Raw genomic sequence first — 10,343 nt, forward strand, 5'->3', positions numbered from 1 at the left:
AGCGCCGCCTGAACGACCAGGGCCGATTGGTTCTTGACTTGGCCCCTCCCCCAGCGTAGACCATGTTAACACACCTCCCCTCAGCCAGAGCCATGACTCATCACACAGGAAGCTCTGGTCCTGCCCCAGAAGAGCAAGCCCCAGCGTCCAGGGAAGCTCAACGAGGCAAGCTGAGTCATTCAAAGAAAACAAAGTCCATTCTGACTACACACCTTCATTGCCATCAAGCCCAACGGCATCCAGCGGGGCCTGGTAGAGGACGTCATCAAATGTTTTGAGCAGAAGGGATTCTGCCTCGTGGGCATGATGTTCCTGAGGGCCTCAGAGGAACATCTGAAACAACACTATGTTGACCTGAAGGACAGGCCATTTTCCCCTGGGCTTGTGAAATATATGAAATGGGGGCCTGTTGTACCCATGGTTTGGGAGGGCTTGAGTGTGGTGAAAACAGGCAGAGTGATGCTGAGAGAGACAAACCCAGCTGATTCCAAGCCAGGCACCATTCATGGGGACTTCGGCATTCAAGTGGACAGGAACAACATTCATGGCAGTGATTCTGTAAAAAAGTGCTGAGGAGATCAGCTTGTGGTTTAAGCCTGAAAAGCTGGTCGATTATAAGTCTTGTGCTCATGACTGGGTCTATGAATAAGGATTTTAAAAGTGGATATAAACTGGACCTATTCCTTTAGTAGCTGTGGTATGCATGTGTATGTCCTCATCACCGAGTGTGAGCGTGTATGTGTGTATGTGTATATGTCTGTCTCCATCCCTGAATACAACATTTCATGCCCAGGGGATTGAACTATCATTTTCTAAAACAACCCTGTAATCCTGTTCAATAAAGCCTTGGAAGTAAGGGGAAAAAATTATGATTACCATATTAATTGTAATTGATTTCTTTTGTAATCCTATGTGTTTTATTTTATGCATTTAAAATATTATTCTGAAAAGAAGTCCATAGATTTCACAAGAAAGACAAAGGAGTCTATGACCCATTTGTTACAATAAAATATCAAAAAACTCTAATCCTGGAGGGAATAATGAGCCACTAAAACTTCTTCAGAAGAGCAAAGTTATAGTCAAACCTGTGTCTTAAGGATATTATTTTGGCATCTGTGCGATTTTGTCCTTCATTCTCGAAGAGGACCATGACATCAGGTTGATGATAACAATTTAATTTGATTAGAGTGAGGGAGGGCTGTGCAAAGTCACTAGCCTCATTTTCTCCTCCAGAGCCATCTGGGTCCAGTGGCCAGATATGGATCAGAATGACCTGAGATTGCCCAGGATACAGTGGGGAACCTTGGCCTTTTTAAGCTAAGGTCTTTTTTCTAGTTCTCACTTTGAATGAAGAAAAGCCCATTCAGTGAATAGGCCTCTTTAACAAGTAAATCAAGGGATGGCCCCTTTAATCTCTATCTATCTATCTATCTATCTACCTATCTATCTTTCAAACTGGGAGGGGAAGACCCTCAGGGTTGCTGGCCAAAAGAGAAACAGTTACTAATGACATTCACTCTGAGTCAGGAGGGCCCAAAAAATAACTATTAAGTGGTGGTTGGGCAGGGTAGGAACCTATTGTTATCCAATCAATGAGATCCAGAGGGAACCGGGTTTAGGGCTTGGTGTTTGAGAAAGAAATCTAGCCAGTAAACCCCAAATTAACTAGGTAGGTTTTGGCCATTAAAATTTATCTTCTTTTGGGCATAACACCCTCAGATGAGGGCATGATACCTGAGGAGATGAGAGGAGATAAGAGGAAAGGAAAGGAGAGGATGAGCTGAGTTGACCAACTAGAACTGGCCATCTGGGTTCCCAATAGGGCAGATTGGACTACTTATAGGTTGTGGTATTTGTTTGTAGGATGAAAGAAAGATGTGAGAGACTGGCAGTAGGAAGACCAAGGAGTTTACTATAATAGTCCAAGCTTGATGTAATGAGAATCTGAATTAGGGTGAAGACCATGTGAGTGGAGAGAAAGGGATGATTAGGAGAGATGAATAGGAAAAATTGAAAAGTTAGGAACTGATTGGATCTAGGGCTTAAGGGATAGCAAAGAGGTGAGGATCATTTTGCATTTGCTAATGGAGGTGCCTGAGAGGCTTATGGTGTCATCAACAAAGACACGAATGTTTGGAGAAAGGATAAGCTAATAGAAGAAGCTGGAAACTTTCATTTTGGAAATATTGAGAGTGAGATATTTATAAGACCTTCAAATGGAGGTATTCAGCAGTCAATCAGTTAAAGCATACTTTGAGCTCAAGAGAGAGAACAGGTCTGGATTAATTTGGAATCTATCTGCAAAAAGATGATAATGGTGAATTCATGGGACCTGATGAGATCACAAACAGAGGGTATAAGGGCCCAGCCAAGATGGTGATTAGGGGTAGCCACCCAGCTGAACTTCCCAAACAATTTTAAAATAATGCCTCAAAGGAAATTTTGGAGCAGCAGAGCCAACAAAAAGTTAGGGTGAGAGATTTTTCTGGGCTACGAGAACTTAAGAAGTAGGCAGGTAACAGCTGTAACACAGGGGTGGACATTTGTTGGAGGTCTGTCCAGACTCCACAGAGGTGGCTATGGCAACACCAGCCGCAGCAGCAGCTGTGGTAGCTCTCCGCCCAGGTGAGGGGGTTGGAGGATTGGTCTGAAAGAGATTGCAGAGGACCCTTTGCTGGCACTAGGTACAGCTAGCACTGATTGGCAACTCTATTTTTGATATGTAGTTCTGGGTTGCAGTTTCAGGGCAGGGGTCAGTCACAAGGGAGCAGGGGCCCTGGTAACAGTTCCAAGGCAAGGAGGAGTGCTAACATATGTAGCTGCAGAGTACAAGGGGCCCTTCCTTGGTAAAGACCAGAGTGCAGACCAGGAGAACAATGGCCATACCTCTCCCAGGATCATACCACCTTGGAAGCACTGAAAACTTGCAGACCACCAAAATCAGCTCTGAAAATAGCAGCACAAAAAAGCCTAAAGTTTGGGACAGTGCAGCCTTACCTCCAGAGAAGCAGAGCCCAACCCTAACATAAAGGTCAAAGTCAAGAAATAGGCTGGAAAAATGAGGAAACAACAAAAAATTAATTTGGCCATAAAAAATTATTGCTACATTAGGGAAGACCAAGACAAAAACTCACAAGAAGACAACAATATGAAAACAGTTGCCAAAAAAGCCTCAAAAAATGCTAATTGGATCCAAGTCCAACAAGAATTTCTGGAAGAGTTAAAGAAAGAGACAGGAGTGGAAGAGGAAAAATTGAGAAAAGAAAGGAGAATTATGCAAGAAAATTATTGAAAGAGAATTAACAGCTTGGTAAAAGAGGCACAAAAAATACTGAAGCAAATAACACCTTAAAAATAGAATTGGCCTAATGGTAAGAGAGGCACAAAAAAATTACTGAAGAAAATAATTCCTTATAAATTAAAATTGGGCAAGTGGAAGCTGATGACTTTATGGGACACTGAGAAATGATAAAACAAAGTCAAAAGAATGAAAAAATATGACAAAATGTGAAATATCTCATCAGAAAAACAACTGACCTGGAAAATAGATCAAGGAGAGATAATTTAAGAATTATTGGATTGCCTGAAAGTCATCATCAAAGAAGGAGCCTAGACATCATACTTCAAGAAGTTATCTTAGATCCAGAGGATAAAATAGAAATAGAAAGAATCCGCCAATCACCTCCTAAAAGAGATCCCAAAATGAAAACTCCCAGGAGTATTATAGCTAAATTACAAAGCTCCCAGGTCAAGGAGAAAATGTTGCAAGCAGCCAGAAAAAAACCAGTTTGAATATCCTGGAATGACAGTCAGGATAACAAAAGATTTAGCTTGGAATATGATATTCTAAAGGGCAAAGGAGCTAGGATTTCAAACAAGAATCATATACATAGCAAAAGTGAGCATAATCCTTCAGGGGAAAAGTAGATATTTAATGAAATGTAAGACTTTCAAGCGTTCTTGATGAAAAGACCAGAGCTGAATAGAAAATTTGACATTTAAACAGAAGATTCAAGAGAAGCATAAAAAGGTAAACACAAAAGAGTAATCATAAGGGACTCAATAAAGTTAAATTGTTTGCAATCCTACATGGGAACATGATACATGGGAAGATGAAACTCTAAGAACTTTATCATTATTAAGGCAGTTGAAAAAAGTTTATATTGATAGAGGGCATGGTTGCAAATTGGTTATGGTGGAATGATCTCCAAAATAATAAAGGGGTAAGAAAGAGGGATACACTGGGAGAAGGGGGAGGGGAGAAGTAAAATGGGGAAAATTTTCTCACATAAAAGGGTTGTGTAAGAAAGAACTTTTATAGTGGAGAGGAAAATGGGGGGGGGGTGGTGGCAGGCAATGCTTGAACCTCACTCTTATCCAAATTGGTTCAAAGACAGAAGAATATATGTACATACTCAATTGTGTGTAGAGATGTAACTTACAACAGGAAGGGAACGGGGCAAGAGAAAAGGGGAGTAATAACAATGGAGAAGGTGGACTAAGGGAGGCAGTGGTTAAAAGCAAAATAGATTTTTGAGGAGCAATGAGAGAGAGATGCACAGAGAGAGAGAGAGAGAGAGAGAGAGAGAGGAAGAAATGAAAGATGAATGGGATGGAAGAAAATACATAGTTACTAATCATAACTGTGAATGTGAATGGGATGACCTCACCCATAAAATGGAAGCAGATAGCAGAATGGATCAGAAACCAGAATTCAACAATATGTTGTGTACAAGAGACACACTTGAAACAGAAAGACACATGCAGAGTTAAAATAAAGGGCTGGAGCAGACTCTAATATGCTTCAACTGAAGTTTTTAAAAAAGTAGCAATCATGATTTCAAAGTAAAAGCAAAAATAGATTTAATTAAAAGAGATAATCAGGAAAACTACATTTTGCTGAAAGGTGACAGATGATGAAGCAATATCAAAAATATGTTTACAGCAAGTTTTTCTATAAAGACCTCACTTCTCAATATATACTGAGTATAGAACTGAGTCAAATTTGTAAAAATAAAAGCTATTACCCAATTGATGAGTGATCAAAAGATACAAACAGGCAGTTTTCAGAAGAAATAAAAGCTAATAGTCATATGAAAAAATGCTCTAAATTACTATCAATTTGAGAAATGCAAATTAAAACAACTCTGAGGTATCACCTCACATCTATCAGAAATGACCAGTGCTGTAGGGGATGATGGAAAAATAGATATGCTAATGAATTGCTGGTGGAGTAGTGAACTGGTCCAACTATTCTGGGAAACATTTTGGAACAATTCCCAAAGGGCTATAAAATCGTGCATACCTTGCCCTACAAGAAAGGAAGGGAAAAGGGGATGAGAGGGGAGGGGGGTGATAGAGGGGAGGGCTGACTGGGGAACAGGGCAACCAGAATATATGCCATCTTGGAGTGGGGGGGAGGGTAGAAATGGGGAGAAAATTTGTAATTCAAACTGTTGTGAAAATCAACGCTGAAAACCAAATATGTTAAATAAATAAATTTAAATAAAAAAAAAATCAAAAAAAAATCGTGCATACCCTCTCACCCAGCAGTACCACTTCTAGGTCTGTATCCCAAAGAGATCAAAGAAAAAGAAAAAACCCTACACATACAAAAATATTTATAGCAGCTCTTTTTGCGTTGGCAAAGAATTGGAAATCGAGGGGATGCTCATTAATTGGGGAATGACTGAACAAGTTGTGGCATATGATTGAGATGGAGCACTAGGGCTATAAGAAATGATGAAGTGGTGGTTTCAGAAAAAAACATGGCAAGACCCACATGAACTGATGTAAAGCGAAGTGAGAAGAACTGGGAGATCACCGGGGACAGTAATAGCAATGTTGTTATGATGATTATCTGTGAAAAATTTGGCTACTCTTAACAATATAATAATCCAAGACAATTCCAAAGGACTCATGATGAAAAAATGCTTTCTAGCTCTAGAGAGAGAACTGTTGAACTCTGAATACAAATTGAAATATAATTTTCTCACTTTCTTTATTTTTCTTGCTTTTTAAAGAAATATGGTGAATATGAAACTATGTTTTGCATGATTTCACAAGTATAATTGATATCATATTGCTTGCCTTCTCAGTGGGTGGGGGAAGATGTGGGAGGGAGGGAGAGAATTTGGAATTCAAAATTTAAAAAGAAAAGAATGTCAAAAATTAATAATAAATTAACAAGGCCAAACAGAAAAAAAAGCAACAAAGAAAGGGTATGGATTGAGAAAAGGGGCCTGCAGAGAGTTTTGTGGGATATCCACAGTTAGGCAGAGGGATATGGATGAAGTCCTGGTCCAACAGGCTGAAGAACTAGGGGAGAGAAACATCACACCAGCCGAAGGAGGAGAGGAGGAAGGAATAGTCATTCATGCCAAAAGTTTTAGACAACTCAGGAATAATGAGGACCAAGGAAAGGTCCTCAGATGTAGCAATTAAGGAACCACTTGCAAAGATGAAAGTAGTTTAGGTTGAGAAATTAGGGTAGGATTAAAAGCCAGGTTAGAAGGGGCTGAGAAGAAAGTGGGAGATGAGGAAGGGAAGGCAATGAATAAATGTAGATGATTTTTTTTTCTTGGAATTGAATTTGTATTTAAAAAAGCAGGAGAGATATAGGAGAATTACTTGCAGTCATGGAAGGGTTAGGTGAAGGCATTTTTTTTTAAGACATGGGCATGTTGTCCAGTAGCAGGAAAAGAGTATTTAAGGAATGACTGGGGAGTAGAGGATGAAAAGGGGGGTGAGGGAGGGGGAGAAAGAGGGAGAGAGAAAGAGAGAGAGAGAGAGGAGGGAGGGAGGGAGAGAGGGAGGGAGGGAGAATATCAGATAATATAATCAAAGGGGTAAATTTAAATAAGAAGGGGTCAAGGACACAAGTAGAGAGGTAGAGAGGTTGTTTTTGGCCAGGAACAGGGTTTCCTCTTTGTCAAAGAATGGAGTAGAAGAAAGAACAAAGAATGATCTAGAGTAGCTTTAAAATGTGGAAAAGAAGGGATTTATGACAGATGGCCTTTATTTTCTCAGTAAAATAGGAGATGATGTCCCCTCCTGACAGGGAGGAGAGAAGGAGTGGTATAGGAAGCTCGAGGAGATAAGAGAAGGTTTGAAACAGCTGCCGTGCCAGAGTAGGCTAGAGAATCAATCATAGAAGAATAAAAGGCTTAGTAAAAGCCCAGATGAGATTAGGTAACATAAATCTGCAGTGGACCCAGTCAGCACTGTTTCGTGACTTCCTGCAATAGAATTCAGAAGCAGAAGAGTAGGTTATGATATTTATAAATGTGTTTTCCTCTAGTAAATTCAATTTTTTCCCTTCTCTCTTTTAAACTCAGTCCAATTCACTAATAATCATCTATTATGTGCAAGGCTCCTAGCTAGGCAATAGGATTTCAAAGACGAAGGACAGTCCTTGCCTTCATGGAGTTTATATTCTACTTGGAAAATATATCATTTACACATATTAGTAAGTATTTTATAATTTGAAAACAAAAGGAGCACAAATAACTAGGATGTTCAGGAAAAAAACATACTTAGTCTCTGTTGTTTCTTGTGTTTATACTAATATAATCTCTGAAGTTTCTTTCCACAGACTATCCTACCCTCTGTCTGGTTATCTTTCCCTGCCAAATTTCTTGAGTTATTTTTTTTCTTCTTCCTCTTCCTCTCCTACTATTCCACACTGCTTCTATAGCTTTTCAAGAGGCTTTTGGCAGTATTCCATACCAAAGACTATGTATATAAAAAATTAAGCCACCATGACTGGAGGGGGTGGAATAGGTATGCAGAATTTTGTAATGGATTAGAGACTTAACTTTGACACTTTGGACACTTCAGATGAAGAAGCATAAAGAGCAGGATTACTTGGATACGAAGACTAGTGTCAGTCTTACCTACTGTGTTTCTACCTCTTTGCCTGTTTGCCTTATCCTCTTTCCTGACACTCCTACATACCCCCACTGACCTTCCCCTTATGTGATGTCATCAAGTCCTGCCTGCCCTTAAAGGGCCAGATCAAGTCTAGAGCACAAGTTGTTCCTTCTCTTCAACTCTCGAAGTCTTGTGTGTACCAGTTATTTGGTTCTGATTGTGTATGCATAGGATTAGAAGTCAAGGATTTCAGGAAAGGAGGAACACTGAGACTATGTTTGAGACTGCGGTGCTACACAGATGCCTTTGACTCTTTAGGCCCATTTAAGGGCCTCAAGAGGAGGCAGCTAGGTGGCTCAGTGGGATAGAGCATTCAACCTAGAGTCAGGAAAACCTGAGTTCAAAGTCAGCCTCAGACACGTATAAGCTGTGTGACCCTGGGTAAGTCACTTAACCTCTGTTTGACTTAATTCACTGGGGAAGGAAATGGCAAACCACTCCCATATCTTTGCCAAGAAAACCCCAGGCGGCACTGGCAAAGAGTCAGATAGAACTGAATAACAACAACAAAAAGGGCCTCAGGAAGTAGCCTCAGAACTGGTATTGATCTTGGATGCTTAAACATTGGCCTGAATGTGGTGAAGGAGGGAGTAGGAACAGAGTACTAATGTTTGTGCTATGGAGAACTCAAGGATGAATACTGAGAAAGAGACATTAGATTTAGCAAACAGGAGATCATTGGTAGAGGAAAGAAGTTTCAGTTGAGTTGTGGAGTCAAAAGTCAAATTGTAAAGGGCTGAAAAGTAGATGGGAACTGAGGAAGTGAAGGTAATAACTGTGGATGACTTTCTTTTTCCTGGGAATTTGTCTTTAAAAGATGGGAGAGATAGAGGAGCACAGCTTGAAGTGGTAGAAAGGTCAGAATGACCGAGTCAGTGCAGATTGTTAAAGAACAGTAGAGTGAATGAGAAGATTTCAGAATGTTTGGTGTCATAGTACCTGAAAGTGAGAAAAGTAAGTAGCAAGTAAATGCCAAGGAGAAAATTCAGGAGATATGTATGGACATGTGAAAGACGATGTGATTGATGGTGAATGTAAGGTCAGATGGGAAGCTGGCTGGCCCTGACTCAGTGTTAAACTCTGGTCTGAGAGAGACTGTAGGGAGTATGTAGTGCCTCCTCCCATTCACTGATATGTGCCAATGTGCAGCATGAAGGTGAGAGGCTACTGACCAGATGTGGTCTTACATCAGTTCTCTGAATGAGGTGTTTTCTCAGCTTTTCTGGTTGTTTGCAGAGGAGACTGATGGGGTGTACAAGTCTATGAAGGACAGCTTCATGACAGTCAGTTATCATACACACAAATATACATATACATACATATATGTATATGTGTGTATACATGTATATATAAATACGTACATACATATACGCACACACATATCCCTCGCAAATCTCTTAAGATCAGAGAACATAGCTTACATTTTTCTTGAGGGTGTTAGAGCAAAGTTGAAACAGTGATCTGGAAGGGAAGGAAAAAGACCATGCTTCATATGAGCCATCATTAAAGGGAGCCAGAAAAGTGTATCCATGCACCCTGGGGGTCCACCAAACTCCCTGACCTCCCAGTTCATCAGTGTCTGCAACTTGCACTATCTATATGTTTGTTCTACCTCAAAGACACAGAGGGGTGGTAATACGCTTGATCTCACCATCACTTCCATGATCAAGAGATCAGAAAATTCTCTATCAGGCTATAGCTTTCTATCCTTCCACGTTGCCCTGTGTCTCACTCCTCAACCTATTTCTGATCCTTACAATGATATCTAGTGCTCTCCCAGGCCATCATACCTACTATGGCCTTATTTTCCTTTCTTATATTGTAGAATAGGTTGCACTTGAGCGTGTCTCTTTATACTTTGGCTCTGAGGAGAAGGACACATACCCTAGTCCCTGGCTACAGCATGACCAGAGGCTTCTGGTTGGTCTTTGCATATTCCCAAGATTTGGTACTGTACCAAAGAAGATTGGTGAGAGAATTAGGAAAATGGCTGTCCACTTTCTAAAGACAAATAGCTTTTGATCATCTCTTTGGCAGCCTCTCTGTTGAGTTGCAGCCAGTATCAGCTTTCTTTTAGACTTCTAGAGAGTAGATAAATGGATTTCCTCCAACCCTCCCCCCACAACCATCTATGTTAGATATATGCATATGATAGTGAAAACATATATTTGTCTAGGCAAGCCTGAAAAATGTACCTCCAGTCTTTTCTTGGTTCTTCTGCTTTGTGTCCTTCTCTCCCCCTCCCCACTGCCAAGCACAGGATACCAAACTTTGATCTTGAGACAGATATTTCCAGCTGTGGTGCCTACCTGGCAAATTTGAGAAGCTTGGCATTTTTGAGTCAGAGTTGGTTGTCTAGATCAGGGGTGGGGAACCCGAGACCACAGGTTCCCCACCCTGGTCTAGATGGT

General features: G+C 40.5%; 1 pseudogene; it reads left to right on the forward strand.

Annotated features, from left to right (window-relative positions):
* Positions 1–210: 210 nt before the first annotated feature.
* LOC118836755 lies at positions 211–659 on the forward strand (annotated as a pseudogene).
* The last annotated feature ends 9,684 nt before the right edge of the window (positions 660–10,343 follow it).

Source organism: Trichosurus vulpecula, chromosome 2 (assembly GCF_011100635.1).
Source record: "Trichosurus vulpecula isolate mTriVul1 chromosome 2, mTriVul1.pri, whole genome shotgun sequence".
In the NCBI taxonomy this organism is placed as follows: domain Eukaryota; kingdom Metazoa; phylum Chordata; class Mammalia; order Diprotodontia; family Phalangeridae; genus Trichosurus; species Trichosurus vulpecula.